Consider the following 15087-nt stretch of genomic DNA (forward strand, 5'->3'; position numbering starts at 1 on the left):
AGAAAATGTCAAACGGTACCATCACTGCAATACCACAAAGAAAATGTCAAACGGTACCATCACTGCACTACCACAAAGAAAATGTCAAACGGTACCATCACTGCAATACCAAAGAAAATGTCAAACGGTACCATCACTGCAATACCACAAAGAAAATGTCAAACGGTACCATCACTGCAATACCAAAGAAAAATGTCAAACGGTACCATCACTGCAATACCAAAGAAAATGTCAAACGGTACCATCACTGCAATACCAAAGAAAATGTCAAACGGTACCATCACTGCAATACCACAAAGAAAATGTCAAACGGTACCATCACTGCAATACCAAAGAAAATGTCAAACGGTACCATCACTGCAATACCACAAAGAAAATGTCAAACGGTACCATCACTGCAATACCAAAGAAAATGTCAAACGGTACCATCACTGCAATAGCAAAGAAAATGTCAAACGGTACCATCACTGCAATACCAAAGAAAATGTCAAACGGTACCATCACTGCAATACCAAAGAAAATGTCAAACGGTACCATCACTGCACTACCACAAAGACAATGTCAAACGGTACCATCACTGCAATACCACAAAGAAAATGTCAAATGGTACCATCACTGCAATACCACAAAGAAAATGTCAAACGGTACCATCACTGCAATACCACAAAGAAAATGTCAAACGGTACCATCACTGCAATACCAAAGAAAATGTCAAACGGTACCATCACTGCAATACCAAAGAAAATGTCAAACGGTACCATCACTGCAATACCAAAGAAAATGTCAAACGGTACCATCACTGCAATACCACAAAGAAAATGTCAAACGGTACCATCATTGCAATAGCAAAGAAAATGTCAAACGGTACCATCACTGCACTACCAAAGAAAATGTGTAATGGGAAAACAATCCTCACACAAAAAACATTTGTGACAATAGAAAAACGTCTAACGTTTCATATTATGCTCTGTCGTTTATTGTGTCGCAAGTCACTCTTTACGGCAATATTTTCCGTCAATTGGACGACGCTTTAAATGTTCTAAATTTGCAACACAAACAAACATGGAGGAGAGTGAACGTGACACAGAGTCCGTACCTAAAAGAGGGGCTACTTCGGTCGCATGGACGTGGTTAGGGTATGAAATGTCTGACTTGGAACAGAAAACCGTCCTCTGCAAGTGAAACAGTACGGAGAGGCTACGGATGAGACCCAACGGTACAGTCGAGGGCTCAAAACAAACAAACCCCAGACTCAGACGTTGCAAGAGGCTTTTGCCCGCGGCACACCATATGGCAAAGAATCACAAAGATGAAAGGAGATAACAGCTGCCGTTACGACTTACATCTGCAAAGACGTGGCCCCAAAGACGTGGCCCCAAAGACGTGGCCCCAAAGACGTGGCCCCAAAGACGTGGCCCCAAAGACGTGGCCCCAAAGACGTGGCCCCAAAGACGTGGCCCCAAAGACGTGGCCCCAAAGACGTGGCCCCAAAGACGTGGCCCCAATGTTATGGCCCCAATGTTATGGCCCCAAAGACATGGCCCCAAAGACATGGCCCCAAAGACATGGCCCCAAAGACATGGCCCCAATGACATGGCCCCAAAGACATGGCCCCAAAGACATGGCCCCAAAGACATGGCCCCAAAGACATGGCCCCAATGACATGGCCCCAAAGACATGGCCCCAATGACATGGCCCCAAAGACATGGCCCCAAAGACATGGCCCCAAAGACATGGCCCCAAAGACATGGCCCCAAAGACATGGCCCCAAAGACATGGCCCCAATGACATGGCCCCAAAGACATGGCCCCAAAGACATGGCCCCAAAGACATGGCCCCAATGACATGGCCCCAATGACATGGCACCAATGACATGGCCCCAAAGACATGGCCCCAAAGACATGGCCCCAAAGACTTGGCCCCAATATACATGGACGAGAAACGGGGGCTTCGTGATGCTAACACTCGACCCAAGGTACCAAATTGATATGTGACAAGTATTAATGCCAAAATAACATGCAAGCCCCAAAAATATATATACATTTTAGGCCTACATTTATTTTGTGTTTTCTATTTACCTTTTTAGATTTGATACAAAAAAAATGGAATATTTTGTCACATGCTTTATTGAACATTTGCACCAAGGTTCTAAATAAAAGGAGAAATAATCAAATATGAGTAAGTACCTTTTATTTGTTGTATGAGTAAGTACCTTTTATTTGTTGAGTTTAGTTCTAAATGTAATAAGAAATAGGCCTTTACATGTGACCACATTTTATATAAACTATTTATTCATTGAAGTTACAGACAATGACCTATATCGTGATATGTATCGTTATCAGGATATGAAATGACCTATATCGGGATATGTATCGTTATCAGGATATTAAATGACCTATATCGGGATATGAAATGACCTATATCGGTCTGGCCATATCGCCCAGCCCTATGCTCAACTAACGATTAATAAATGAGGCCCATTGACACAACCCTGCATGGATGTCACAGAATAGGTTTTAAAATAAATGGAGCTACAAATATGATGCATTTGAATGCCCTCTCGCTCACACACAAACACACAGAGCAGTCTCAGTGGAGGAGACAGGTTGACCCTGGAGAAAACACACTTCGCAAGCTTCTCCTTCAAAATCAGCCACATACATTCACAGCAGAGAAAGTTGATGAATATAAGACCTGAGGTTAACGAGACGCTCTGAGGCAGAGCTGTACATGTTTGTTCCAGCCAAGCACGAACACACCAGATTAAACATGTCAACTAAGCATCAATCCCTTTACTTGTTTAATAAGGTAATGGGGTGTTTCATCAATTATGTGCAACGGCTGAGGACGTGGTTTCTGAGGACTGGGTTAGGATCTATACTAGTCGACACGGATCTAGATGGTGTGGGAGCAGGGCTAGAGGTGGTTTGAGTTGGCTATAGATTACAGGTCGAGCCCTGGCCCTTGTTCAACAGGTCAGGATGAGCTATCAACTAGTGGGGACGAGGCAATGGGTTAGTGTCTTGTGGGAACCATTCAAATATACAGCTGCTAAACAGAGGTATCCAAATAGAATGGTAGACAGAAAGACAGACACAAATGCATGCAAAAACACAAGAGAGACACACATTCCTTTACAGGCACAGCAATCAATATGGCATGCAAGGATACTTGGCCACTGGCCCACTTTCCACAACCCCCATTAATGTGTTTGCCTCTCCAGCTTTATCCCTGTTTTTCAAATGCATACATGTATTGTCCTGTTCATACACACGGCAGCCATACTGTTCCCTCCGTGTACATACCTTCCTGTTTGTCACACACACAGCCTTTCCTGCCTCCTGTGAGTTAGGCCCTGGTGCTGCAAGTCTGAGGCGTTTCCCTCCGCCGTTGTCATAACGCTGCCGCTCGTACCACCACTACTGCTAGTAACCCTTGTGTCCGTGAGCAAGAGGTCAAGACTCACTATGTGTGACAAAGAGAGTGGGTGGAGCAAGGAGGGAAGGAAGGAGAGAGAGGGGTGAGATTGATAGAGATGGGGAGGGGGAGAGAGAGGGGTGAGATTGATAGAGATGGGGAGGGGGAGAGAGAGGGAGATGAGATTGATAGAGATGGGGAGGGGGAGAGAGAGGGGTGAGATTGATAGAGATGGGGAGGGGGGGTGAGAGAGAGGGGTGAGATTGATAGAGATGGGGAGGGGGAGAGAGAGGGGTGAGATTGATAGAGATGGGGAGGGGGGGGAGAAGAGAGGGGTGAGATTGATAGAGATGGGGAGGGAGACAGAGGAATGGGGAGAGAGGGGGTGAGATTGATAGAGATGGGGAGGGAGAGAGAGAGATGGGGGGAGATTGATAGAGATGGGGAGGGGGAGAGAGAGGGGTGAGATTGATAGAGATGGGGAGGGGGAGAGAGAGGGGTGAGATTGATAGAGATGGGGAGGGGGAGAAAGAGGGGTGAGATTGATAGAGATGGGGAGGGAGAGAGAGAGGGGTGAGATTGATAGAGATGGGGAGGGAGAGAGAGATGGGAGTGAGATTGATAGAGATGGGGAGGGGGAGAGAGGGGTGAGATTGATAGAGATGGGGAGGGGGAGAGAGGGGTGAGATTGATAGAGATGGGGAGGGGGAGAGAGGAGTGAGATTGATAAAGATGGGGAGGAAGAGAGAGGGGTGAGATTGATAAAGATGGGGAAGAAGAAAGAGGGGTGAGATTGATAAAGATGGGGAAGGAGAGAGAGGGGTGAGATTGATAAAGATGGGGAGGGAGAGAGGGGTGAGATTGATAGAGATGGGGAAGGAGACAGGAAGAGACAGGGAGAGAGAGGGGTGAGATTGATAGAGATGGGGAGGGAGAGAGTGGGTGAGATTGATAGAGATGGGGAGGGGGAGAGAGGGGTGAGATTGATAGAGATGGGGAGGGAGACAGAAGAAGAGACAGGGAGAGAGAGGGGTGAGATTGATAGAGATGGGGAGGGAGAGAGAGGGGTGAGATTGATAGAGATGTGGAGGGAGAGAGCGGGGTGAGATTGATAGAGATGGGGAGGGGGACAGAGGAAGAGACAGGGAGAGAGAGGGGTGAGATTGATAGAGATGGGGAGGGGGACAGAGGAAGAGACAGGGGAGAGAGAGATGGGTGAGATTGATAGAGATGGGGAGGAGGACAGAGGAAGAGACAGGGAGAGAGAGAGATGGGTGAGATTGATAGAGATGGGGAGGGAGACAGAGGAAGAGACAGGGAGAGAGATTGATAGAGATGGGGAGGAGGAAGAGACAGGTGAGATTGATAGAGATGGGGAGAGATGGGGAGGGGAGACAGAGGGGGAGAGACAGGGAGAGAGAGAGAGGGGGGTGAGATTGATAGAGATGGGGAGGGAGACAGAGGAAGAGACAGGGAGAGAGAGAGGGGGGTGAGATTGATAGAGATGGGGAGGGGGACAGAGGAAGAGACAGGGAGAGAGAGAGGGGGGTGAGATTAATAGAGATGGGGGGGGGACAGAGGAAGAGACAGGGAGAGAGAGAGAGGGGTGAGATTGATAGAGATGGGGAGGGGGACAGAGGAAGAGACAGGGAGAGAGAGAGAGAGAGAGACAGAGGAAGAGACAGGGAGAATGATAGAGATGGGGAGGAGGACAGAGGAAGAGACAGGGAGAGAGAGAGGGGGTGAGATTGATAGAGATGGGGAGGGGGACAGAGGAAGAGACAGGGAGAGAGGAAGAGGGGGTGAGATTAATAGAGATGGGGAGGGGGACAGAGGAAGAGACAGGGAGAGAGAGAGAGAGAGAGAGGGGTGAGATTGATAGAGATGGGGAGGGGGACAGAGGAAGAGACAGGGAGAGAGAGAGAGAGAGGGGTGAGAATGATAGAGATGGGGAGGGGGACAGAGGAAGAGACAGGGAGAGAGAGAGGGGTGAGAATGATAGAGATGGGGAGGAGGACAGAGGAAGAGACAGGGAGAGAGAGGGGTGAGATTGATAGAGATGGGGAGGGGGACAGAGGAAGAGACAGGGGAGAGAGAGATGGGTGAGATTGATAGAGATGGGGAGGAGGACAGAGGAAGAGACAGGGAGAGAGAGAGAGGGGTGAGATTGATAGAGATGGGGAGGGGGACAGAGGAAGAGACAGGGAGAGAGAGAGGGGTGAGATTGATAGAGATGGGGAGGGAGACAGAGGAAGAGACAGGGAGAGAGAGAGGAAGGGTTATTAGGGGTGAAAGAAGGAAAGACATAAGTCTCAATGTCTATTGTGGTTCCTCTTTGCTACACCCCTCTGCTGACCTCAATATATCCCTGTCGCTCTCCTATACTCTCTTTTTCTGTCTCTCCCTCCATTACAATCTCCCTTCCATACCATCTTTTTGTCACAATTTCTCTTCCACTCTCCTTTTCTCCCTCCATCACCTGTCCTTTTGTGGGCAGGACCACAATGTGTCTTATCAAACTATAGCTACAGCACAAATATTTGGAAAGCTACTATTGTTAAGGTTTCACAACCATATCTGTACATTATGTGTACATAAGAAAACAGAATTTAGAAGGAATTTATATAAACACCATGGTTTAACCCAGAGCTTTGGTGCACCATGAGGTCCATTTACTTTTCAATGCAGCCAATTCAGGAAGAGTATATTAAAGAGTTTTTTAAATAAAAACAATAAAACAAAATGGGCAATTTTTCCACTGAATTGAAAACCCCTGTCTCCCGTAGTCTTGATGTTCAGTTGGTTCTCGAACATGTATCCTCCATATGTATTCCTCTGGCAGATAAACACGCCTCTTTTAAACAATTCAGTCAAAGATCGAACCCTTGGTTTTCTTCTGCATTACCTCATTCAGAGGAGCAATCAGACCAGGGCCAGAGCAAGATAAACAGACTGTAGTAGACTGGAAATCTTTCAGACAGTACATCGGTTTCTCAGCTCTCACGATTAAGAAAGATATATCTAGCTACTTTTTTAAGCTCTCAAACTCTGCTGGTGATCCTTCTAAAGTTTGGAAAACAGTAAATGCATTGATGCGTAACAATGATTCTTTTAAATCAAATTGAACTTGGCAGGCTTTTTATTTATTTGATAGAAATGGTGGTGTTGTTGACCCTGGTCAGCCAATCGACTACTCTTACCTCTGCCAGCCTATAGCTGAGTCAATGGGTAAACTTCTAGATCATTGTTTCGCAAAAAGTAGAAAGCAGATTATTCATTCGACGTTCCTAAAATCGGACCTAGACTTACGGCATCATCAGCTACAGTTGAAACAGGAAGTTTACATACACCTTAGCCAAATACATTTAAACTCAATTTTTCACAATTCCTGACATTTAATCCAAGTAAAAATTCTCTGTTTTAGGTCAGTTAGGATCACCACTTTTATTTAAGAACTAGAAATGTCAGAATAAGAGTAAAGAGAATGATTTATTTCAGCTTTTATTTCTTTCATCACATTCCCAGTGGGTCAGAAGTTTACTTACACTCAATTAGTATTTGGTAGCATTGTCTTTAAATTGTTTAACTTGGGTCAAGCATTTCGGGTATCCTTCCACAAGCTTCCCACAATAAGTTAGGTGAATTTTGGCCCATTCCTCCTGACAGCTGATGTAACTGAGTCAGGTTTGTAGGGCTCCTTGCTCGCACACGCTTTTTCTGTTCTGCCCACAAATTGTCTGTAGGATTGAGGTAAGGGCTTTGTGATGGTTACTCCAATACCTCGACTTTTTTTCCTTAAGCCATTTTGCCACAACTTCGAAAGTATGCTTGGGGTCATTGTCCATTTGGAAGACCGATTTGCGACCAAGCTTTAACTTCCAGGCTGATGTCTTGAGATGTTGCTTCAATATACCCACAATTTTCCTTCCTCATGAAGCCATCTATTTGTGAAGTGCACCAGTCCCTCCTGCAGCAAAGCACCCCCACAACTTGCTGCCACCCCCGTGCTTCATGGTTGGGATGGGGTTCTTCGGCTTGCAAGCTCCCCCTTTTTCCTCCAAACATAACGATGGTCATTATAGCCAAACAGTTCTATTTTTGTTTCATCAGACCAGAGTACATTTCTCCAAAAAGTATGATCTTTGTCCCCATGTTTACTTGCAAACCGTAGTCTGGCTTCTTTATGGCGTTTTTGGAGCAGTAGCTTCTTCCTTGCTGACCGGCCTTTCAGGGTATGTTGATATAGGACTCATTTTACTGTGGATAAAGACACTTTTGTACCCGTTTCCTCCAGCATCTTCACAAGGTCCTTTGCTGTTTTCTGGGATTGACTTGCACTTTTCGCAAAACAACGTACGTTCCATCTCTAGGAGACAGAACGCGTCTCCTTCCTGAGTGGTATGACGGCTGTGTGGTCCCATGGTGTTTATACTCGCGTGCGATTGTTTGTACAGATGAACGTGGGACCTTCAGGCGTTTGGAAATTGCTCCCAAGGATGAACCAGACTTGTGGAGGTCTCCATTTTTTTCCTGAGGTCTTGGCTGATTTCTGAAGTTTTAATTACTCCAACTGTATGTAAGAATGCTGTTCATTGACTATAGCTCAGGATTCTACCCCATAGTACCCTCCAAGCTCTTCATTAAACTTGGGGGACCCTGGGTCTGAACCCTGACCTGTTCAAATGTGTCCTAGACTTCCTGACGGACCGCCCCCAGATGGTGAAAGTTGGAAAAAACACCTCCAATTCACTGATCCTCAACACAGGGGCCCCACAAGGAAGTGTGCCCAGCCCCCTCCTGTATTCCCTGTTCAACCATGACTGTGTGGCCACGCACAAAAGGACACCATGAGTAGTTAATCATGAAACAAACACCACCACCTTTCTTCTTCCAGGAGAGTTCTTTATTCCTGTCTGTTTGATGTATTGAGAACTCAGCTGGCTGTATGAATGGAGACCGTATATCCCGAGAGAGCCATGTTTCCGTGAAACAGAGTATGTTACAATCCTTGACGCCTCTCTGGAAGGAGATCCTCACCCTGAGCTTGTCTACTTCATTGTCCAGGGACATAATATTAGCGAGTAAAATACTCGGCAATGGTGGATGGTGTGCACGCCTCCTAAGTCAGACTAGAGGTCCACTCCGAATACCTCTTCTGTGCCGGCAGTGTTTTGGAGCAGCCTCTGGAATAATCTACCAGTCAAACGTTTTCGAACACCTACTCATTCCAGGGTTTTTCTTTGTTTTTACTCTTTTCAACATTGTTCAATAATAGTGAAGAAATCAAAACTATGAAATAACACATATGGAATCATGTAATAACCAAAAAAGTGTTTAACAAATCAAAATATTTTATATTTGAGATTCTTCAAATAGCCACCCTTTGCCTTTATGACAGCTTTGCACTCTCTTGGTATTCTCTCAACCAGCTTCATGGGGTAGTCACCTGGAATGCATTTCAATTAATAGGTGTGCCTTGTTAAAAGTTAATTTGTAATGTGTTTGAGCCAATCAATTGTGTTGAGACAAGGTAGGGGGTATACAGAAGATGTATTTGACCAAATAGTGCTAAGTCCATATTATGGCAAGAACATCTCAAATAAGCAAAGAGAAATGACAGTCATTACTTCAATACATGAAGGTCAGTCACTACATAAAACGTCAAACTTTGAATGTTTCTTCAAGCACAGTCGCAAAAACCATCAAGCGCTATGACGAAATTGGCTCTCATGAGGACCACCACAGGAATGGAAGACCCAGAGTTACCTCTGCTACAGAGGATACGTTCATTAGAGTTACCAGCCTGAGAAATTGCAGCCCAAAAAAATGCTTCAGAGTTCAAGTAACAGACACATCTCAACATCAGCTGTTCAGAGGAGAATGCGTGAATCAGGCCTTCATGGTCTAATTGCTGCAAAGAAACCACTACTAAAAGAAGACCAATAAGAAGAGACTTGCTTGGGCCAAGAAACAAGAGCAATGTACATTAGACCGGTGGAAATTTGTCCTTTTGGTGGGATGCGGCGTGGGTGAACGGATGATCTCTGCATGTGTACGGACCGCAGAGCTAAGGAAAAGCAGCCAACAAGTGCTCAACATATGTGTGAACTCCTTCCAAGACTGTTGGAAAAGCATTCCAGGTGAAGCTGGTTGAGAGAATGCCAAGAGTGTTCAGAGCTGTCATTAAGGCAAAGAGTGGCTACTTGGAAGAATCTCAAATATAAAAATATATTTTGATTTGTTTAACACTTTTTTGGTTACTACATGATTCCATATGTGTTATTTCATAGTTGTGATGTCTTCACTATTATTCTACAATGTAGAAAATAGTACACATAAAGAAAAACCCTGGAATGAGTAGGTGTTCTAAAACGTATGACCGGTAGTGGAAGTACATCTGCCCTGCGGAGTACGAACAATGGATCCAATTCGGGAAAGTTGTATTCCTGGGGGAGAGTTGCAGGGTAGAGGAGAAGAAGAATGTGCCAATTTGAAAACAATAAAAAACATTTTTAAATGTAAATGAGTAGCTCAGGACGTTCTCATGCTAGAAAAAGGTTGGAGACCACTGCTCTCAATTCTAAAGGCTGATTGAAGACCTTTTAACGGAATAAATGTGTTTCTTTTCGATGACTGTGTTTTGCTTTTTGAGTATTGATGTGAATATGTGTTTGTGTATTGATGTGTACACAGGGCTCATCTGTTAGAGACCTTGGTCTCAGCATGACCCTCAGACAAAATAAAGGTATTTTTTTAAAAGCACACAAATTGCTTTCTCTAACGCTAAAGTTTGGCAGTATACCATATCCCGGGGTATGATTGTCCAATCATGCATTTTAGTACATTTTAAGATTTGTACTTTAAAAAAAAAAAAAAAAAAAAACCTTCCGTCAATTTGTGCATCAGCTTAATATATATTCCCCAAAACAGCTGTTTGACCCAGTCCGTGTTTGTTTACAACGCACAACGAGCAAAACGGGAGCGTCAAAGGGTGAGTCACTCTTGCGTCGCAACTTAAGTGAGGTGATCATTTACACTTGTATGAAAGGGACTACTAAACGTTAACTTAATAATTATAAGATTTGTAGCTGGCCAACTGAGACGTGTCAAATAAATTCACTCCAGCTGGGTTTTACTTGCTAACATTAGCTTGCAAAATCAAGCCTCTTGGTAACAGCAGCAGAGACAATCCCCTCGTGGATTAAGATACATGATATCGAATATTTGTTTCGTGCTGTAAACTTTGTTTTGAGATACTTGCATTATGTTATGAGCTGGGTTGTCCTAGTACTAAATGTTTGCATGCGCTCATTCGCACTTACCTATGGCAATTCCTCAGTACATGTTAGGATTTTCTTAGCATTCTGTTAACTGATGTTTTCATGGATTTTTTTTTTTTACCTTTGAAAAAACAAATAGCGCCACCTGTGTGCACTGCCGGTAATTCCGTATATCCCGGGATGGCACAGGCACACCATGAAGGTATGGAAATCTGGATATCACCCAATCCTATTCACACACCCAGTGTACACTGCCCGATATACAGGCACCAACATCAAACACTACCGTTGTGCAGAAACATCAGCTAGTGTCATGCAGAGTCAATATCAGCCCACCACTCAAAGATTCAGGACTGACCTGATGGAGCACGGCGAGATGAATAGACAAATACTAGAAGCTCAAATCCTGTGGAAGAGGCTGGCTTCCAACATAGCACCTTCCCAAACCCAGCAAGGTGGTCGTCATTGCATCACGCACACAGATTCAAGGACACTTGGGGGTTATTCTGACACCCACTACTCCCCTAGTATCCATGTACAAGGTCCTCCTTGCATACTACCTAATACAAACACACTCATGTAACATCATTTGTTAGCCTCTGGTCATTATCAACCTGTAGCATTTTTTATTTTGACAAAATCCATTGTGCGAATGCCTTGTCTATACTATCAGTATTGTGTTGTAAACATTTTTAGAATTGTCTTTGCCGGTTCATTAATCATGTCATTACATAGTCTAGAATGTTGTTGGCTTTTACCAATTTACCTTTAGTATTCATATGTTACTGAAACATTTATCTGATCGCTATATTTCATACACAACACTATCTCATGTGGCAAACTGTAATGGATCATTTATAGTAGATAGTTACAAAAAATATGGTACCGTTTCAAATGGCATATATTACAGTGATTTGGCAACATTAACAAAATAGGTTGTACTGGTTTAAACAGCAATTATTAGAGTAATTTGACAAATTGGTTTGACAAGGTCGGTCTGTGAAGCCGAATCATCAGAGTAATTACAATAGGCCCATTACATCCTTTGCCTCTTTGAATCCCATATAGACTCCAGGCGGTAAGGGATTTTTGTGGCGAATGGCACAAACAACACATGAAGGCAAGTCTCTTCTGTTCCCTCGTCCCAGTCTCTCTCCCTTCAGTGTCCACTCCAACACCAGTCGATACGCAACCAGCCTGTATTGACTGAACAAATTGTTATTTGTGAGTACCTAGATACAAATCATTTCATAACAAGTCATCAATAGATGACCTTCTTTACATTTTGTCACTGTGTGCTGGGACAAGCAATAATCATGTAACTGTATTTATTTCACCTTTATTTAACCAGGTAGGCAAGTTGAGAACTAGTTCTCATTTAGAACTGCGACCTGGCCAAGACAAAGCAAAGCAGTTTGACACATACAACGACACAGAGTTACACATGGAGTAAAACAAACATACAGTCAATAATACAGTAGAAACAAGTCTATATACGATGTGAGCAAATGAGGTGAGATAGCGGAGGTAAAGGCAAAAAAAAGGCCATGGTGGCGAAGTAAATACAATACTGCAAGTAAAACACTGACTTGATAGACAACTGTGTAGTCGGTCCTGAAGGTATGGGCTGCTTCTTCTAGTTTACTTTTGAAACATGGAACAATGTCTCTATAACTCCAGGGTAGATGAGCGCAGAAAAGTCCTCAGAGTTTGTTACACAGTTTCTGGGTGGGATGCTTTCTTCAACGTAGATATCAAGCTCCCCAAATCCCCAAATCAATGACAGTAACAATCGTCAGTTGCCACGCTCCGCAGTTACACCACCAGTCCCGGTCTACCGGCTACGCTGACTCAGCCTCTCTCCGTGCTCTGAAACTGCACAAGTTCCTCCTCAGTAAATTCTGGCTTGAATAAATATGGCTCTGAATAAAAAACCTTATCAAAATGTTATGATTATTTGCCAATAAGCAAGAAAGATAGCTACTAGAGCACGCAACAGCTGATTGCCTCCAGGGAGTTTTGTTAACAAATCCACAAGTCTTACAGGAAGAGAGTGCAGGCAAAACCCAAATGAGGAAATTGATAGAATCTAATTTCTTAGGATTATCAGTCACTTCCTTCAAACTGTAAGCAGAGACGTAAAAATTATATCCATGAGTTTGTCTGACTCTGGGTAAGTAGGAAATTACCCCAAATACCGAAGTGTCCCTTAAAAAAATATATCATGGCTTAATACGTGTTCATATGAAATTTTGATACTAGAATGAAAAATGGAAAAATGGTTTGGTAATTTAATTTGTTACTTTCAGTTCTTATATCAAATGTGTCTCACGGATCAACTTAGCCCCTACCGGGAGTCTCGGCTGCATCATGTTAGCTAGCCACTCATTCTGCAGAGACGTTTGCACACTTCAATGAAACACGGCATGTAGAAATGTTTTAACAGTTAATTACGGTTTGCAAAACATACAAAAAACACTTCACAATGCAAGATGATAACGGTACCTTCCAGCTTTGTAGGTTAACATTTCCTGCTAGCTTACAGCAGAAGCTAACATCAATTCACTACCCTAATACTTTGGCAAACCATGATGTAAAATATGCTAATTGCCACCAAAACTTTATTAATTAACTTAAAAATCGGTCTCTCCCAAAGATGATCTATTGTCTCAGGGAACTGACTCTATGTAAATAGGGCTCTGACAGCCTTCCCCTCAACCCTCCTGAATTACGTCATTACTTGTTAACTTCTTTGGGACTGGGGGGCAGTATTGAGTAGCTTGGATAACAAGGTGCCCAGAGTAAACTGCCTGCTACTCAGGCCCAAAATGCTACATATTAGTAGATTTGTATAGAAAACACTGACGTTTCTAAAACTGTTTGAATGATGACTGTGAGTATAACAGAACTCATATGACAGGCAAAAACCTGAGAAAAAAATCCAACCAGGAAGTGGGAAATCTGAGGTTTGTAGTTTTTCAAGTCATTGCCTATCGAATATAAAGTGTCTATGGAGTCATATTGCACTTCCTAAGGCTTCTACTAGATGTCAACAGTCTTTAGAACCTTGTTTCTTCAACGTTGAAGGAGGAGAGAATGAGAGCTGTTTCAACCAGAGGTCTGGCAGAATGCCATGAGCCGAACACGGTCTCGCCCGCGAGAGTGAGCTGCGTTCCATTGCATTTCTAAAGACAATGGAATTCTCCGGTTGGAACATTAATGAAGATTTATGATAAAAACATCCTAAAGATTGATTCTATACATCGTTTGACATGTTTCTATGAACTGTAATAGAACTTTTTTGACATTTCATCTGAACAAGTGATCGCGCATTATGCATTTGGAATACTGGGCTAATGGTGCGAACAAAAAGGAGGTTTTTGGAAACCGTGAAGTGGGCAGGGCAGTACGGATTTCTTCTCTTAAATCTGCAAGCAGAGTCTGAACATCAGACAGGATGGCATTGTCTCCCTCAATCTGTGCAATGGCTACTGCTATAGGTTTCAGGAGTTTCAGGCTGCTTACCACTCTCTCCCAAAATACATCATCCAGGAGGATCCTCTTGATAGGGCTGTCCATATCTACCTCTTGGTGAGGTAGATTGCTGCTATAACTTGATGACCCTTCACATACCTAACCATTTCCTTGGCTCTCTTGTAGAGTGTATCCATTGTTTTCAGTGCCATGATATCCTTGAGGAGCAGATTCAATGCATGAGCAGCACAGCCATTGGGTGTGATGTGAGGGTAGGACTTCTCCACTTTAGACCAAGCAGCCTTCATGTTCACAGCATTGTCTGTCACCAGTGCAAATAACTTCTGTGGTCCAAGGTCATTGATGACTGCCTTCAGCTCATCTGCAATGTAGAGACTGGTGTGTCTGTTGTCCCTTGTGTCTGTGCTCTTGTAGAATACTGGTTGAGGGGTGGAGATGTTGTTAATTATTCCTTGCCCACAAACATTCGACCACCGATCAGAGATGATTGCAATACAGTCTGCTTTCTCTATGATTTGCTTGACCTTCACGTGACCTCTGTTGGACTCTGCATCCAGCAAATTAGTAGATAAAGCATGTCTGGTTGGAGGGGTGTATGCTGGGTGAAGAACATTCAGAAATCTCTTCCAATACACATTGCCTTCAATGTTCACACTACATTCAGCATTCTGGTGGACATTCCTGCAGTCAGCGTGCCAATTGAATACTCCCTCAAAACTTGAGACATCTGTGGTAATGTGTTATTTGACAAAAAAAACTGCACATTTTAAAGTGACCTTTTGTCTCCAGCACAAGGTGCACCTGTGTAATGATCATGCTGCTTAATCAGCTTCGTAATATGCTTATTGAAATGCCACACCTGTCAGGTGGATGGATTACCTTGGCAAAGGAGAAA

The 15087-nt window shown here is 43.6% G+C and overlaps 1 long non-coding RNA gene across 1 annotated transcript in view; it reads right to left on the reverse strand.

Annotated features, from left to right (window-relative positions):
• Positions 1-11297: 11297 nt before the first annotated feature.
• LOC135557378 (uncharacterized) overlaps positions 11298-15087 on the reverse strand; it is a 48049-nt gene continuing 44259 nt past the window's right edge. The window contains exon 4 of the long non-coding RNA XR_010458203.1: positions 11298-11903. This is a non-coding gene — a long non-coding RNA (uncharacterized LOC135557378). The remainder of the gene's footprint in view (positions 11904-15087) is intronic.

The sequence above is a fragment of the Oncorhynchus masou genome, chromosome 16 (assembly GCF_036934945.1).
Source record: "Oncorhynchus masou masou isolate Uvic2021 chromosome 16, UVic_Omas_1.1, whole genome shotgun sequence".
Classification (NCBI taxonomy): domain Eukaryota; kingdom Metazoa; phylum Chordata; class Actinopteri; order Salmoniformes; family Salmonidae; genus Oncorhynchus; species Oncorhynchus masou.